Source organism: Trachurus japonicus, chromosome 5 (genome assembly GCF_045865225.1).
Source record: "Trachurus japonicus isolate A0001 chromosome 5, Traja_1.0".
Lineage (NCBI taxonomy): Eukaryota > Metazoa > Chordata > Actinopteri > Carangiformes > Carangidae > Trachurus > Trachurus japonicus.
Genome location: NC_140911.1, coordinates 19,442,748 through 19,461,922, shown reverse-complemented (window position 1 = coordinate 19,461,922; position 19,175 = coordinate 19,442,748).

Genomic DNA, 19,175 nt, shown 5'->3' with positions numbered 1-19,175 from the left:
TCATTTCTCACAATATAAATAGGTCAAATAAATATTTTTGTCCCGTGCGTAATTGTCAAGATCCGCATTTCGATTAAACTCACCTTTCTTCTTCTGTACGAGTTGTTGGACGACTGCATTTTCATTTTATTTACTTATTTCCCTGTCCTAAGTCATGTTTATGGATACACAGTTGAACATATTGTCATTTTACCCTCGGCATTTTCCCCTCACTTTGCTGAATATCTGTTGATTCATGTCATAAACACGTTTTGTTCATTAAAAATATCTGGTGTTTATTAAAAATATGTTGTTCATTCAAATCGGTTGTTGTTCATTGCAGAACAATAGGGTATTAATTCAGTGATTTATAGATATTGATCGCGCAGTGTGACCACAATCACTATGCACGGTGGCGTGAGGGACATTTGAAACAGCTGTATCAATCGTCCCTGCAGCGACTACTGACACTTCAACCTGTTTTGCCTCTAAACTTCAAAACTATGACATTGCATAGTTTAGGACCTGTTTGTGTACAAATTCATCTGTTGTTAGGTCGTATTATTATTGCATGAACCACACAATACAACTTTTGATCACAAAAAAACTACCGCACGTAACATTTTACTTTCCGTAGTAAAAAACAGGTTCGCGCTAATAACTTTTGAACGGCGTGACGTCATTTCACAAGCTTTCCCAGGATTGGTCGGTGTTGAGTGCTGAACATAGTGACAAAATCTGACGGCTCAAGCTTGTGTGGTTTTCGAGGAAATCGCTGTGTACCAATCGACCCGTGTATCAATCGATCCCCTACTTTCCCATGGCTTGACCTTATCTTCAGCTAAATCCGTGATTTTAGCTAACATGCTATCCAAATGAAGCCCTTCTCCCAATGTATTCGGAGAGGCTGCCCATAGACTTACATGGGATTTTGTGATCCCGTGTTTTAGCCTAGCATGTTAGCATTTTCACGGATTTGCACTAGCATAACAACTTTCAGCATAACACCAGGTGTTACAGGGGTCACACACAGTTCACTCTTGTCTCATGACTTTGCACTTTTGCCTTGTACTCCAAAAGGGCATGTTATGGTGTTTGTAGGCAGATAATAATGAATCAGTGATGATAAAGCCACGGTGGAGTGAAACAACATAAAACACAAGAAATAAGTATATTCTAACTATTTAAATCAACACACAGTAACATAAATGGTGATTATTAATGACATAATAACACAGTTCACACTCAGTCTTTAAAGGTGGCATAACTTTCTTTTCATTGGGCTTGTTGTTGTCAGGCTTATATGTCATTTCTCATAAAAAATGCCACCACACTACAAGGTTTTCAACTCACAGGTATGAGCAGAAAGGGTCAAGAGGACATTATCTTCTTCTCCTCAGTGTGTTTTGGGACGTCAGACTGAGGGAGAAACTACATTTTAGCTGCTGAGGAACAAACATGGAGCGTGTTAGGGTCAGTGATCCATCAGCTCTCAGGATCGGCCTTGGTTATTTATCATTTTAAGTAGTTTACTATTTACTGTTTACATTAATCTAACCCACTGAAGGGCCCATCAGTCAGCAGGCTCCATCTCATGCCATGTGCCTTTATTTTAGAGTGTATTTACAGTTTACACAGATTGTTTACTTATTACATTAACCTTAACCCAGAGCAGAGCTGAACCACATCACAATAACAAATGTTTTACTTCTTTCCATTTAAGTGTGTCTTCGATTGTTAGCGTATAGACACATTGCGTAGTTCACTAATAGACTGTGTTGTTTACGTTGTGTTGAAGCGGCGTGGTCTGCTTTTCCTGCTGCGCTGCTTCTTCAACATCATTTAGTCAAACATCATTTGTAAGCGAGTTCAGCTCAGTGTTAAACAAAATATTGACCTGTGAAAATATTCATCTGTTTCTTGATCGTCTGTGTGTGTGTGTGTGTGTGTGTGTGTGTGTGTGTGTTTGGTTAATTTGCACATCACATGTTTCCTTTTCCTGACACGTGACCTTCTGTCTCTGAGGGCCGATGCTCCGCCTGTTGCTGTGACCTCAACACACCTCCACACCTCCACACACACACACACACACACACACACACACACACACACACACACACACACACACACACACACCTGGGTCCATGTGTGATCTACAGAGAGAGATATTGTGTAGGCTATGAACCAGTTTTATAATAATAAATTCAGTCTTTCTCTTTTAAGCTGTTTCTTAAAGGTGTTTTTGAGCCCTGTGGGTCTTAACATTAATGTAATAACTCATCTATCAGACGATGTAGCCCAAACATCGAAAAATTCTATTTTCGAATAAATCCGGGATCAGAAAAAGAAGAGTTCCCGCACACATGGCCAACTTGCAGAATTTATTATGCAACGTTTCGGTACTAGACCTTTTTCAAGCAAATGTTTGCGCCACCACAGGAAGCCATCTTAAAGCAGATATCAGTGGAATGTTTTTGTTAATATAAGTCCTAAATAGTCCTATTTTCCGTCAGCAATCACTTACATGAAGTATTTCAGCCTAAACACGAGTCTCTCCGTCACTCTGCTCTGCTGTAACCCGAGGAGAAAATTTTCCTTGTGGGATACAAGTGTTATCCAATGAGGGGAGAGAACGGCATGAAGGGCTGTGTGTGCAGCCAAGGGATGCGCGTGAATGTGGTGACGTAGCACGAGGACCAATTGATGCCTGACAAGGGCGGGGGCTGCTAACTCATGGTGCGTTCAAGGAAACTCGTACTTTGTGTTTTTCCTTCCTGTGAAGTCATACCAGTTCGATCTGGTACGAGTTCACGGGTCGGAAGTTACGAGTGGCCGTTATAGGGAACTTTCACAGACAACAGGACGGTAAAAACACGAGCTACGGGTTACCTGGAACGCTACCAAGTCGTAGTTGTGACTTGAAGCTGTAACTTACGGTTTCAAAAGCCTGCCTTGAACACAGCATTAGCCGAAACGGCCGTGCCGCTGTTATCTGCTTTAAATAGGAGTGGCTGTGTGACACAAACCAATCACTTTCCCACACGTCTGGATGTGAGGAATTCAAATATTAAATATCAACATATAAACAATAGAAACAGCATCAATGTAGTACAAAGGTAAAGAACAATGAATATATAATAAATACTAAGCTGCCGTGACTGGATACATTAAGTCCTAATGGAAGGTAATAGCTAATAATCACAGTCAGAAACAATAAATACGACAGATACAATAGAAAAATAGAAGACAGAGGGACTTGCAATAAAAAGTGTGCAAGGCTACAATAGAAATCTGAAACAGTCTGAGCAAATCATGCAGAGTCTACCTACATATGTAAATGAGCACAAGACCAGAGGTCACATATAGATTCTTAAGTCTGGTGATGTGGACATAAACATACGTGGCTGCATCTTCTATAGACATAAAGAATATTATCAGTAGCAATATTAACATGAAAACTGTAAAGTCTGAGGGATCACAGGAAACATCCCGGAGTAAATCCGGGATGAAAGTGGGGTATTTTTCATCGCATTGGATAATGCAGGCACACAAATTAGCCTATATGTCACCCTGCACACGATTCATCAGCCACTGATATTGGATCTGTCATCCGTCAATCGAACGTCTGAGACACACACACACCGAGCTCGTTCTCGTCCCAAACATTAAATATCCCACCTGCTCGATAACGACCAATTAAATCCGTTTCCCTTCCTTAATCCGCTTTGAACTTGATGACTGATTAAGTAATAGAAATTGAACGCCACTCTCTTGTGTCACATTCACCACCTCCATCTCCTGCTGACATGGACGTTGTCTTGACATTTTGCTGCTGTCATAATCATTACAACCACTAGATGTTGCCTAGCAACAGAATCTAAGGATGGGTCAACCTGTGAACTTGATTATACAGAACCAATTAAAAATGTGAAACATGTTGTCAGTATTTATTTTTAAAACATTTGTTCAACCTGAGCCATGAAGCCATGAAATCACAAGCGAGTTTTTCCTTTAGTCACTATTGGCTCATAGTGAAATGACATCAGAGGAAAGCAGAGGTAAAATAACAATAGTAGACGCAGACAAAAATGTTTAAAGGATAATTACCGTTTTTTACAATCTGGACCTTATTTCTAGCATAAAATACGATCATTTTACTCACCCAGATAACTTTGGTGTCATTACAAGTCGTTCCAGCCGAGAACCACGTATATCCGTATAATGAGAGAACACGGGGCAGCGCAATGCAGCCTCTAAATAACACATTATCCACCGCAAAACTCGTTCATTTCACCAATATTTTGTTATGATACACTAGTGCTATTCCCCTCCGAGCCCGTGGTGGCATGTTATCAACATCCGGGGTCTGTAGGTTGACCTACTGACCTCTGACCTGGATGATGTCATCTCCGACCGCTGCCCGGCTCATTCTGATAATAATCATTCTGCTTTGGCATTCGGGTCCATTTTTATCTCAACTAGCCGGAGCTTTAGTGAGTCCAGGTTGAGGAGAGGAAGCCTGTGGAAGCTGAACTTCATCCAGCTGCTCATTTTGTTCTGACAAGTCAGAAACACGCAGAAACCAACCATAGCATTAGCGGTAGCAAGTTAGCCGCGCCGGGCAGCGGTCGGAGATGACATCATCCAGATAAGAGGTCAGTAGGTCAACCTACAGACCCCGGATGTTGATAACATGCCACCACGGGCTCGGAGGGGAATAGCACTAGCATATCATAACAAAATATTGGCGAAATGAACGAGTTTTGCGGTGGATAATGTGTTATTTAGAGGCTGCATTGCATGCCCCGTGTTCTCGGCTGGATCTTATTTCATCGGAACAACTTGTAATGACACCAAAGTTGTCTGGGTGAGTAAATGATCATATTTTATGCTAGAAATAAGGTCCAGATTGTAAAAAAAAAAACGGTAATTATCCTTTAAGAAATCTATGTTAAAAACACTTGACTCTCAACTAAGGAAAAAAAAAAAACTTAAGTGAAGTAGAAACTGAAATGGTTGAGCTCCGCCCTCCCTTAGCTCCGCCCCTCTGCTCCTGTGTGTTTCTGCTGTGGAGAAACAAGCAATATGTTTATTCCTCATGTCATGTGATTATATAACAACTGTAACTCAAACTGCTGCGGCTGCTTCTGGTCCTGGTTCAGCTCAGTGTTGGTAGCGTGAGACCAGGAACCAGCAAAGAAACACTTACAGACACACACACACACACACACACACTCAGAAAGAGAGAGAGAGAGAGAGTTGGCATCATAAAACGATTGTGGCCTCGTGGTATTTTCTGCTGCTTGTGTAACAGATTCCTCTGGGCTGTTGTTGTTCTCAGCTTCTACAATGGGTCACTTGTTGGAGACACACACACACACACACACAAATGATGTGTGTGTGTGGTTTTTTTTTTGCATAGTAATTTTCTTGGGTTTCTTGGTTTTGTATGTTGGCATTATGCACGGTCCCGGGTGCTTGTGCATGCGCACTCTGTGTATGTTTACTGAGCTGCAGCAGGTTATAACCACATAAACACTGTGTTGGTGTCCAGCACATAAAACACTAAGACAACAGCCACAAAAATATTCTGTTTGTCCTCTGAAGCTGAAGGTCAGAGGTCACAGGATTTATTAGATTTATTATAGCTCTAAATAGGTAAAAGGTAGATCAGGTAATGTTTATCTTTAAAGCAGAAGTAAGCAGAATGTTTGTGTTAATATAAGTCTTAAATAGTTGTATCTTCCGACGGCGATCACTTCTATAGAGTGTTTGGTCTGAAACACGGGTCTGTCAGTCACTCTGCTCTGCTCTGAGCCCAGGAGAAAACTTTCCTTGTATCCTACAACCTTTATCCAATGAGGAGAGAGAATGGCATAAAGGGGCAGTCCTCTCTGTGTGTGCAGCCAAGGGATGCGCGTGAATGTGGTGACGTAGGGACGAGGGCGGGGACTGCTAACTCCATCGGCTGACAAGAAGTTAGCCAAAACCACCGGATCGCTTACTTCTGCTTTAAGCCCCGTACAATGTTAAAGCAGAAGTAAGCGATCCGGTCGTTTTGGCTAATGCTGCGTTCCAGGCAGGCTTTTGAAACCGTAAATTACAGCTTCAAGTCACAACTTACGACTTTGTAGCGTTCCAAGCAACCCACTTGTGTTTCTCCGACCTGTTTTACCGGTGAAAGTCACTATAACGGCCACTCGTGACTTCTGACCCGTGAACTCGTACCAGATCGAACTGGTACCACTTCACAGGTCGGAAAAACACGAGTTACGAGTTGCCTTGAACGCACCATAACTTCCTGTCAGCAGATGGAGTTAGCAGCCCCCGCCCTCGTCATGGATCTATTGGTCCTCGTCCCTACGTCACCACATTCACGCGCATCCCTTGGCTGCACACACAGAGAGGACTGCCCCTTTATGCCGTTCTCTCTCCTCATTGGATAAAACTTGTAGGATACGAGAAAAGTTTTCTCCTGGGCTCAGAGCAGAGCAGAGTGACTGACAGACCCGTGTTTCAGACCAAACACTCTATGTAAGTGATTGCTGTCGGAAGATATAACTATTTAAGACTTATATTAACACAAAAATATCACTTACTTCTGCTTTAAGGTAGATGTTTATATTGCAATTCCATACAATATAATGGTAGATGTTTAAAACAGTGGCACAAATAGTGTTGTCATAGTAGTAAATTGTCGTGCTTTGCTGAAGGACAAGCTACACATTTTATTTTGAAGTAACTTTCCTTGTGTGTCTCTTTTTCTTTCTTTTAACTTTTATTCTCTTTTGAGTTTCCTCATTATCTCGTGCTGCTGTTCAGTTCTTCTCGGTAGCTATGGGAGTTTTTGTTTACTGTTTGTCAGTTTTGACATCGTCTAAATGTGAGTCTGTGTTTTTGTTGTTGTCAGAGTTTGGGTAAGGGTGTTGTTGTCTGGATTTGATCCAGATATCCTAGAATGACTTAAGTTTGGAGGCGTGATGACAAACCAGCCCATCACTATCGGGCTTTCATTCATTCATTCATTCATTTATTAATTCATTCATTCCTATTTCACTCCTGTGAGCCAGTGAGAGATCACTCCCTTAAGACACAAACCAATATCGACACAAACAACTTGATGTACTTCTAATAAAAGACACATTTAAGTATCACACGCACACGCACATGCACACTTCCTGTTACTGTTACTGAAAACAAGCAGTTGGAGCCAACGCTGCATTTAAGGACACTAGGAATTTAGGAAGAATTTAGTTTTTAGTCCAAACACACAGATGAATTACATGAGTCAAATGTGACCACTGCAGGAACAGTGAAGCCCAGTATGAAGTGGTTTTTCTCCACTGCCCAGTGTCAGATACAAAAATACAGAGACGGTGAAGTCAGTGGTGGTTCTGACACCTGCACGAGAGGAGTGTGTGTGACTGTGTGTGTGTGTGTGTGTGTGTGTGTGTGTGTGTGTGTGTGTGTGTGTGTGTGCAAGTAGCCTAGCTGAGGTAACATTTGAAGGTGCCCATCCATCCACTTGTCAGGCTGCTGCTACAGCTAAACGTTACAAACTGGTGAAACCTGACACACTGACAGTGTTTTATTTACCGTCTCATCACCTCCAGTCCCCTCAGACTGGACAAGAAGTGTCTGTTAACTGTCACCTTCCTGTCATCTCTCCACAGGTAGACATAGACCATGGGGGGCTGAGATTGGACCGCTTCAGGGACAGACAGAGACCTGAGTGCTGAAGCTTCAGGTCTTTCACGAGCTGGTATCAAACAGGGGCCGTATTCCTAAAGATTCTTAGTGCAAAGAGTTGCTCCTAGTGGCCAAATTCTAAGAAAATTCTTAGAATCATGATGTTTTCTTAGAATTTCTCCTAAAAGTTAAGAGTAGATCCTAGTAAAGATAAAAGCTATTCCTAAAGAATCCTAGCTCTTAAGAGAGCTCCTAAGGTGGGATCTGTTAGTAGGGAGGAGGACTTTTAAGTGGCTTAGGAGTTCCCTAAGCAGAGGACAAAATGGTGGACAGAAGAGGCAGGAGAGATTATTCTCCAAACACTGGATGACAGTGAATTAATGAAACGCTACAGATTGTTCCTGTTCCTCTGTCCAGTTGGGTTTCCTTGTTCTTTTCTTCTCCATTGCTGTTCACTGGTTTGTGGTAGATTTCAAAGCCAACCAACACTGCTTCTTACAGGCCGGTCAGCAATCACAGACACTGATTAAAGCTGAGCCATTTTACCCTTGTTAATACCAAATTGAGTTGGAAAGTTGAAAGTGCAAAAATGACCAGCATGGTAATTAATATAAGCAAATAAATCTAAGTTTCACTATGTGAATACTGTGCAAGTTTTCACACATTTTGTAGGATAATTTTAAAGTATAGCTTACTATTCATTTAACAGATATTTTCTTTTATGTGAAATAATTTTTACAATTACACAGTCTTCATAAGATTGGATTTTATGGTTAAATTTATCGATTTGAGGGTCCATCCTTTGCCCATTATCACCAAAAGTATATTTTTTTATCTAGCTTTTTTTTAAAGTATATTTTTTGGGCATTTTGGCCTTTAATTGACAGAACAGTTGAGAGAGAGACAGGAAATGGGAGGCAGAATGACATGCAGGATAGGACTGCTCGACACAGGATTCGAACCGGGGCCACCTGCAGTGAGGACTATAGCCTCAACACATGGGGCGGGTGCTCTTTACCTAACTTTTAGGATCAACCAATCACAGCGTTTGAAATGATGACTCATACCTAGCAACGGGGGTCAACCACACCTCCTCACTAAGATAGGAGTTTCTGTCCACTTCTTGCTCAGAGTTCTCTGAGAGTGTTGTGGAATCACTCCTAAGCCAAGACTCCTTGCTAGGAATTTTTAGGTTAAGTTAGGAGCTCTCTGAGAGGATTCATCTTTAGGAATACGGGCCCAGGTCTCCTTGGCTCTGACTGGATCAGATTTTCTTCAGGGACCTCTTTGTGTTTGTTTTATTACCAGTTCTCCTGCCCCTGCTGCTTATACTATTAGCCTATTATCATGCCTATTAGCATGATAAGTTGGCATTAGGGACCTCATTGAGTTCAGTGGTGATTTAGAGCAACATAACTTCCACATCTGCTTTAATCAGATCTGATGCTACATTATTATTATTATTTTATCACAAAATCATAAACTACAATTATATGTATAAGACACGTGTTGGTGTGGTAAAGGTAGCATCATGTCACAGAGTGCCCTTTCCTTCCCCTTTACACCATGTTGAGCCTTTGCAGTCGTTCACACTCAGTCACTGAGCAGGTGAAAGGTAATTCACTCTGTGAGGAAGCGAGCAGGCTAATGTTCAGCAGGTGTTATGTTATGTTATGTCATCTTGTTTAAGTGTGTTAGCATGTGAATTTTGCTAATTTGAAGGGAACATGTTTTTTATTGGAGGCACCTGATCGAAACCGAAAATTGAGAAATTTTGAGGGACGCTTCATTAAACATCACAAGAAGATTTATCCATGGAGCAACAGACAGACATTTCCATTCTTCTCTACGATTTGCATTAAATTCCAGTTTTTTTCATAAGAGATAACATAAGCATAACAAGCAATCTAAATTATGTCTATCAACTATTCAGACTCTGTACAAATTCTCATAAGGTATAAAAAATGTCAATAAATGTCATACTTCACTACTTTATTATTGACTTCTCGTATAAGCAGATGAATGTACTTCAGCTGCAAATAATACACCAGCAGAATATTATTCTTATGAAGACGAGCAGTCTATTCAGTTGGATGCTATAGATGGTTTATTAATGGTACACTGACATCTAGTGTTGAAAACAGAGCACTACAAGAGGTTAAAACATTTTCCTTTTCTTTTTTTTTTTTTACAGAGTATAGTGTTGAGGTATTTATATCTTTACTTGACAAATTTACTGTCATGCTTCTACAGAAAACACACAGTGTGAATATTGTACAGTTAGGTCAAAATGTTCAGGAATAGCAAAACATTTTTTCAATCTTTATGATGTTACAAGACTGAAATCATTCTGGACCATGGGTTTTCTCTGCCAGTCACCTGGAATCTGTGCTGTGTTTGGTCGGTGTCTCAGCAGTGCAACCTTAAACGGGTTTGCCAGAAGATGTTGTATTTTGGGCTCATCTGGTTTCAATAGCATGATAATGATTAAGAAATTACAAAAATAACCCTGAGGCTGCCGTTGATTTGATTCAGTTTTGTCTTGGTTTATAGTAATAAAAAGATCGTGCATGTACACAGACATGGCCTCAACAGCATGATGGCAATAAAACTGCAGCCAAGAGTGCGGCTCGGGGCCTTGGCCATAGAGCCGTGGTTAAGGATCACTAATAGGCATTGCTAACAGCGTGGGGCTGAGAGCTCAGCATAGAGAGAATTCAGTGAAGTATTGGAAAATTAAGAGCAGGGCCGTTGTATAGGGGAGAAAGGTGATGATAACTCTAGGGGCCCAGCGCCCAGTGGGGCCCATAAAAAACCCCAGTAGTCTAATCTTTGTATGACTGATTTATTCTGCGTAAGACCCTGACTAATACTCATAGTACACTGTAAAAACTCAACATCTTTCCAAGAATATTTGTCGTATTTCTTGTCCAAATGTCTCATTTCTAGTCAAAACTAATCTCTTTCCACTTCAAATAAGACTCATTACCTAAAAATTAACTTGTTTTTAGATCATTTTCACTTAAATTCACAATAAATAGAAAAATCTGCCAGTGAAAGTAAGTTTTTTTGTGTTTGTAATAAGAAAGAAAAACTTGCTCCACTATCAGATTTTTTCTACTTATTCCAAGTGAAAATCTGCTTGAAAGAAGTAAAAAGTGTCTAAAAACAAGCTACTTTTAATATGATGAGTCTTATTTTAAGTAGAATGAGATTTGTTTTGACTAGAAATTACATTGACTAGAAATAAGACAAATATTCTTGCTAAGATACTTTTGTTTTTGCAGTGTAATGCTGCATTAGCATCAAAACAAAGAAGGTTAAATAAAAAACAAAGGAGAAAAAAAGGAAAAGTTGGGGGAGGGGCCCACTTTAGTATTCTTTAAGGGGGCCCAGAATTCCTAGCAACGGCCCTGGTTAAGAGTAAGCTAAGCTGAGCAAACTACATTTCAGTGGTGATACCCTCTTCTCCTTTCCTATTCCTTTTGAAGAATGAATTATCCATTTTGAACAAGTGACACGCTTTTGCAGGTTATCCAGGTTCTAGGTTTTGCAGCCAGTTCGTACTAATTGATTAGAGAAATGCACTAACTGTTGTGCAAATGTTAATAGTGATGTGAGAAATGCACCAAAGTGACTGAGAAAAACTGTATCCTTACTCATCCTCAAACTTTCACAGGCAAAGTTTCGGCCACTGTGAGAATAGGAAGTGCTTCATTTCGAAACATCGACTGTTGATGAATGAATTTAAGACAAACTTCTCCATTAGATTAAAGAGTTCCTGTGGAGGATGTTGACTAAACACTTCTAGGTCAGTGAAATGGTTAAGCTTTAGAAGCTGTAGACATGGATTTAGATAGATAGATAGATAGATAGATAGATAGATAGATAGATAGATAGATAGATAGATAGATAGATAGATAGATAGATAGATAGATAGATAGATAGATAGATAGATAGATAGATAGATAGATAGATAGATAATGTTGGAAGTACTTCTCATTATCTCAAAGAGTTTTAAACTTTAAAGCCTCCACAGGCTGCATCCATCATGACTAGAGTCTTTGAGGCCATCTAGTGGTGATTTGATTTGATTTGATTTTTATTTGTCTCAAACAAGCACATCAAAAGACAAACAATCTATGTAACAAGAAACAAAACAATAATGATACTGTGCAAAGTTTGAGAAGGGGCTGAAGGAAGCAAAGCTGATCAAGTTCAGCCCCCCCGCCACATTGTGATTCATGTCATACATCTGTAGTTCCATACAATTCAGAAGATTAAAAACATATTGCTTTAATATGAAATAAGACCATGATTATAAATAAAAAGAGTAAAATTATCTGTCCAGTTCTTTATAGCTGTCCAAGAGTGTATGTTTGTACTTACTTTTAAATTGTTTTAAGTTATTGCACATTTTTATATCCTCATCTAGTCTATTCCACATTTTAACACCACAAAAATAGATGCTAAAACTTTTCAGGGTAGAATGGATGGTAGATTGTTTAAAGTTACAGTTCCCTCTTAAATCATATATGCTTTCTCTGACCATAAACATTTTTGGGATGTTTATTGGTAGCAACCTATTCCAGGCTTTAAACAAAATCTGACCTGTTTTGAATTTGACTAGGTCCTCAAATCTGAAAATACCCGATTTTAAAAACAACGGATTTGTATGATCAAGGTACCCAGCATGATGAACCATCCTTATGACTCTTTTTTGTAAAATGCAAATCTTTTGTAAAGTGCTTTTATATGTGTTTCCCCATACTTCAACACAGTAAGATAAGTACGGATCAATGAGTGCATAGTGCAGCATTTGAAGTGACTTCTGATCTAAAACATGTCTAGTTTTACCCAGAATTCCAATACTTCTGGATACTTTGGAGCACAAATATTTCACGTGAGATTTCCAGCAGAGCTTGTGATCTATTAAGACACCAAGGAACTTACTTTCGTAGACTCTTTCAATTTCCACATTGTGGACATTGGTGACTGCAGTGATACAGAGAAGCAGCGGTTCATTTGATTCCACTGTGAATCGATGAGTCTTTGATCAATGTTTGCTGTGTATTGAAAGATCAGGTTACTTCGCCGCACTGATGGTGTTCACCAACAACCAGGTGTTGTGAATCAGTTACTAAAACAAATCATGACACTAAATTAAGAGGCATAACAGACAAGACACAGGACAAATACTCCTGAAGAAACACCAGCTGCCAGGTTCGAGGCCTCTGACTATCTTGATTTGTTCGAAAAAGTCTTTCAGAACAGAAGTCATGTGAACTAGTTCCAGCACCAGGAGCTTTGTTGCTTGATCCCGGATGTGGATTCATGCCTTGAATCCTCAGGTGCAGTCATTTAACAAGGTTTTTCTTCTTCTGATATTTTTTTTCACAGCTTTTTAGCATCCAACCTTCTGGTTTTAGAGCACTTAAGCTCAAGTTCAAGTTTCTTGGATATGGATACATTCAGTTTATTAAAACTTTCATTCACAACCCTGGTGAAACAGCCTGAGTGTCAAACCCTGCACGGTCAAATATTCACCTGAAGTAACACATGTTTGTAATTCTTTTGTGTCTCATAGTAGCTACGATCAAATCAAAATTCACCAAGTGAGACTGACTCACTGGTGTAGGTTGGAGAACACTGGGGGACTTGAAGACACAACAACAATCACAGAGCCACCACTACACTAATTATGAAAGAATATAGTCATATTATATGTCAAATTAAACAGCAGAAGCTGGCCCACAACGTGTGAAAACCATGTTTAGCTATATGACCCAAACACAGCCCAAACACTACTCAAATAAACAACTAAACATCAAACGTCATGAAGCACCTCTGTGTGGACCCAGTCGCCACATTCCTGGCTACTGTACATTTATGCAAAACACATCAGCTACCGCTCATATGAAAGAGCTACAAAGACTGGAACGATACACGTTAGCAGCTAACACAGAAGCTACACAGAAGCTACACAGAAGCGCGGCAGAGACAGAAGCCAAAAACCAGCAATTAAAGGGATAGTAGCATTTTTTTAAAGTGGGATTGTATGATCTACAAATGGCCTCTAAGTACTTTAATTGCAGTAGAAAACTCTCTGCACTCCTCCCGTTAGCAACGCCAGCCCATAATAGCCCTGCCCAGAGATTTACAACATACAGTGTTGTGAATGGACCCAAAGAAACGGCCTATTTTCGCGGCCTAAAAGAGGTTTTACCTGGAAAAGAAATACACAGTTCCATTGTTCACTATAATATAATTTTTTCCAGCCCTTCAAAGTGCAGGAAAAACACAGTTTTTATTTGGACCTAACCAACTCACGTATCCCTCCGCCCAGGGTTAGCGCCCGCCGATCAGCAGTTGGTTAGGTCCAAATAAAAACTGTGTTTTTCCTGCACTTTGAAGGGCTGGAAAAAATTATATTATAGCGAACAATGGAACTGTGTTTTTTTTTTTCAGGTAAAACCTCTTTTAGGCCATGAAAATAGGCCGTTTCTTTGGGTCTGTTCACAACAATGTATGTTGTAAATCTCTGGGCAGGGCTATTATGGGCTGGCGTTGCTAACGGGAGGAGTGCAGAGAGTCTTCTACTGCAATTAAAGTACTTAGGGGCTATTTCTAGATCATACAACCCCACTTTAAAAAAATGCTACTATCCCTTTAAGTCCAGCAAACACAGACACTGCTTGACCAAAACATGGTTGTAAATTTCCTCTTACCTTTGCTGTTTTGCCGTGAAAAGTTTGTTTTATGGGTAAATCCCATAGACTGTATATAAAAGATAAATCCACAATCAGTTTGAACTTTGACCGGTGTTACATCTAAATCGGTCCGGACGGGATTTAGGAGCGGCGGAACCTTTGTGAGCGCCGCACACATCAGCCTGCGCGTCAGGATTTGGCTGATTCTTTCTGATTGGCTGCCAGTCAATCACGTCAACGCCTCATTCTATTGACTCGGGGTTCGTTCGAATGAGCTGTCAATCACTCGAATCAACCAATCAGCTGCAGAGATAGAGCCAGGCTAAGCACCAGAGCAGAGCCAGTCTATTGACTATCTATATACTATATATCAATATTAGAAATTCTCTGACTGCACCCAAATAAGCAGGTCCAGATCAGGGTAGAGCACTGGAAAAGAGAGTAACGACACACATTGGTCCAATGGCAGCGCCTCCTGGTGGAGGAATATGGGTGTTGCAAAAGCGCCCAAGAACTGACATCTCTGCATTGTTGGTGAATGAGCAAGTGTGGTGTTTTCAATAATTTAAGGACATGTATAGATCACCCACGTTAAGGATCCTTTACAGATAAACATTAACACATAGGCGAGTAAAAACAAAAACACAAAAAAAATAGTTGTCTACATTAATGTTTCAATCTACATTTTGTAATAAACAAATTATAAGTATAGTCTGATATGACCAAGACACCTAAAAACAAAAACACGGCCGTTTTCATCAATTTACAAGCAAGTGGGCAACACACATACATTGGAGTGAATGGGTTTTCTGGGCGCTTTTGCAATACCCAAAATCCTTACCATGGGAGTCAATGGTGGTGCCATTACTCTCTTTTCCAGTGCTCTAGGTCAGGGCAGCTTTACGCAGAGGGACACAGAGGGCCTAGAAAGTAGTTGTTATTTAGTCCTGGTGGATTATTTTTCAGTTAATTTATGCAAATTGTGTGATAATTAGATTAAACAATGGTTTGGTGGCAGGTGGTTCCAAGCTGTGCCAAAAATGGACATTTTGGAAAGCTTGCCTGAATTTGTAGTAAAATCTCAATAATTTTGTACTGCTTCACTTTATCAGAATCAACCACTGCAGAGATAATGTTCATACATTGTACAATCATTTGATAGAAGTTTTGAGCTTTATTAGCATCATTCTGAAGGACACTCATCTAAAATATGATTTTTTTTTTTTTTTTTTTTTTGTCAGCCGATGGAGTTAGCAGCCCCCGCCCTCGTCATGGATCTATAGAGGGTATGCACATGACGTCACGGTACTCTGAAGTCGATGTGGAACGTCCACTGAGTGGCAAAAAGACGAGTGGCAGAGCCGCCAAAGTTTAAAAACGAGCAAGTAACGAAGCGATTTTCTCCGAGCCCACACAAGTCTGAGATGTCTAGCTATGCCAGCATGTAAAGCAGCAGCATGACCTAACAGAGCTGCTAGACATCTAGAGGATACGTCTCACTTTGACCGAGTTACATTCAACAACCTGTTCTCAATGACGGAAAGTAAATTCACTGGAGCGGTCATTTTTTTTCGATCGATCAGCTGTGTTTACAGTTTCAGGTGTCATAGTTCTGATGTTTAGACAGATAAATTAGTCCTCTAACACATCCTACAGTTTGACTGGTCAGAGTTTTTCAGAATAAAAGCAGCTAGTGTTTTAGTGTCGGGAGTCACTGTCAGAACGACAGTAGATAACAGCTGTAATCTGGTCCCTCTGCACAGTAACAGTGAGCCTGTCAGTCACTTTGCAGGTACCGCGGTCACACTGCGTGTTACCATGGTTACAGGAAGTGTCTGTGGAGCAACGCCAGCCCATAATAGCCCTGTCCAGAGATTTACAACATACATTGTTGTGAATGGACCCAAAGAAACGGCCTATTTTCGGGGCCTAAAAGCGGTTTTACGTGGAAAAAAAATACACAGTTCCATTGTTCACTATAATATAATTTTTTCCAGCCCTTCAAAGTGCAGGAAAAACACAGTTTTTATTTGGACCTAACCAACCGCTGATCGGCGGGCGCTAACCCTGGGCGGAGGGATACGTGAGTTGGTTAGGTCCAAATAAAAACTGTGTTTTTCCTGCACTTTGAAGGGCTGGAAAAAATTATATTATAGCGAACAATGGAACTGTGTATTTTTTTTCAGGTAAAAACTCTTTTAGGCCGTGAAAATAGGCCGTTTCTTTGGGTCCATTCACAACAATGTATGTTGTAAATCTCTGGGCAGGGCTATTATGGGCTGGTGTTGCTAACGGGAGGAGTGCAGAGAGTCTTCTACTGCAATTAAAGTACACTATATTACCAAAAGTATTCGCTCACCTGCCTTTACTCATTCTATGAACTGAAGTGCCATCCCATTCCTAACTCATAGAATTCAATATGATGTTGGTCCACCTTTTGCAGCTATTACAGCTTCAACTCTTCTGGGAAGACTGTCCACAAGGTTGAGGAGAGTGTTTATAGGAATTTTTGACCATTCTTCCAAAAGCGCATTGGTGAGGTCACACACTGATGTTGGTCGAGAAGGCCTGGCTCTCAGTCTCCGCTCTAATTCATCCCAAAGGTGTTCTATCGGGTTCAGGTCAGGACTCTGTGCAGGCCAGTCAAGTTCATCCACACCAGACTCTGTCATCCACGTCTTTATGGACCTTGCTTTGTGCACTGGTGCACAGTCATGTTGGAAGAGGAAGGGGCCCGCTCCAAACTGTTCCCACAAGGTTGGGAGCATGGAATTGTCCAAAATGTTTTGGTATCCTGAAGCATTCAAAGTTCCTTTCACTGGAACTAAGGGGCCAGGCCCAGCTCCTGAAAAACAACCCCATACCATAATTCCTCCTCCACCAAATTTCACAGTCGGCCAAGTGATTAGGACACCTGATTCTGATCATTTGAATGGGTGAGCGAATACTTTTGGTAATATAGTGTACTTAGGGGCTATTTGTAGATCATACAATCCCACTTTTAAAAAATGCTATTATCCCTTTAAGGTCTGGACTCTGTGGTCACATTAGACACATCCTTGAAGATGATGGTTCACCACTATCTGGTTTCTAACCCAGTTTTAGTAGTTTGAGTGATCTCCTTAGATGTTTTATTAGCTTGATGCATGCCAATAATTTGACCCTTCTGAAACAGATTAAACGTGTTTTCCATGACCACAGGATGTATCTACTGACATGGTTGTTTGAGAAATGAGACTGCATCAGTTAAGGTAAAATAAGTTGTCGTCCGCTGAAACATAATCATCCATGCAGTAATTATCCAATGGGAGGCTCTCTCACCTATTAGCTTTGGTAAATCCAGGAGCTGACTTTTTTTTTCCCGGATGGGCAGTGCAGCTTCTATTTGTAGTTGTCTTGTTTCTGTTTGGTGACTTTCCAATGGGAAGAATTGACACTATTCAGGGTGAATGGGACAATTTTTGTAAATTCATTTTCTGAGCCAGTTTTTGTCATCAAGATGAATAAATAACCCAACAAATGAGATATGTCTGGATTCCTCTAGGTGTCTACATCCTTTATGTGAAACAATTATGTACTAATTTTCTTTTTGCAAGTTTGGTACATTGGGACAGTAAGTTTGGTAATTTGGGACACAGGCCTGTGAATGTAGGATATTGCATGGAGCTGCAATTACATAAAAAAACATTAATAGATTGCTTAATAATGTATATTACTGTAGGCCTATAGCCTATTATATTTATGTTATGTATCATATAATCTCGTTATTTGGTTACAATGTGAGCAGACTATTGACCTCAAGTGAAGCAATGTTTTGTTTTGTTTTTAAAATACATTTTTAAAATATAAATATAAAATAAAGATAACTCATAACATAAATGGGGGTGCCAGAATCTGACTGATTTTTTAACCTCACTTCACATATTCTGACTGTTAGCAACATTACCCGCTGAGTTGATATTCTGAAATGTAGGCTACAAAGTTTACCTGTTTTATGTGTGCAAATTCCTCACTTTTAAGCATGTAATACATGACTACATTGAAATATTTCAATATAAACCCAGAAACATTGTCCCAAATAACCTGAACATGCAAGAAAATGTCCAAATTAAGAAATGTAGACATCATCACAAAACAATGTTTGTTTATTCTACACCATTGCATCACAAATCTTAATATAACTTACAGTACATACCTATAGTAAATTAGTCATACAAATTTAATAGCCTTATATTAAATTCCAACAAAAGCACATGCCGTTTTCCTCCTTACCTCCAGATATTTGGGGTGAGCTTCCTGTTTGATGCTGACCACACACCCCTCTGTGATGTCACCCAAAATAATGTCATCTGACTTTTAATGTAGCTAGACATCCAAAGAAATGTATCAGCACCTTTTACTTTGTCATAGCCCATTCAAGGCAAGTGGAAGCAGTGTTTTTCCCTATCTGTCCCAAATTACCTGATGTCCCAATATAGCCTACCTGAATTCACCCTGGGAGGGCACATAGCCCATACTGCAGTTACACACCTGTAGCCTATAACCACATCAAATAACAGCAAGCAATCATTTCACACTATGGGACAATTTAAAAATAAAATCAGCAAAAGGAAATTTCCTTTTGCTGATGATTAATTGGCTGACTTGATTAGGCCTATTGATTTTGTGGGTGCTTGATCACGGTAGCTACTGACCCGCAATCATGGATGAATTAATATTTCATTTTACAAGTCTCTATTTTGTTGCTTGATTAATTCACAGAAGGTCTGATTAATCTGATGAATAAATGAATGATTG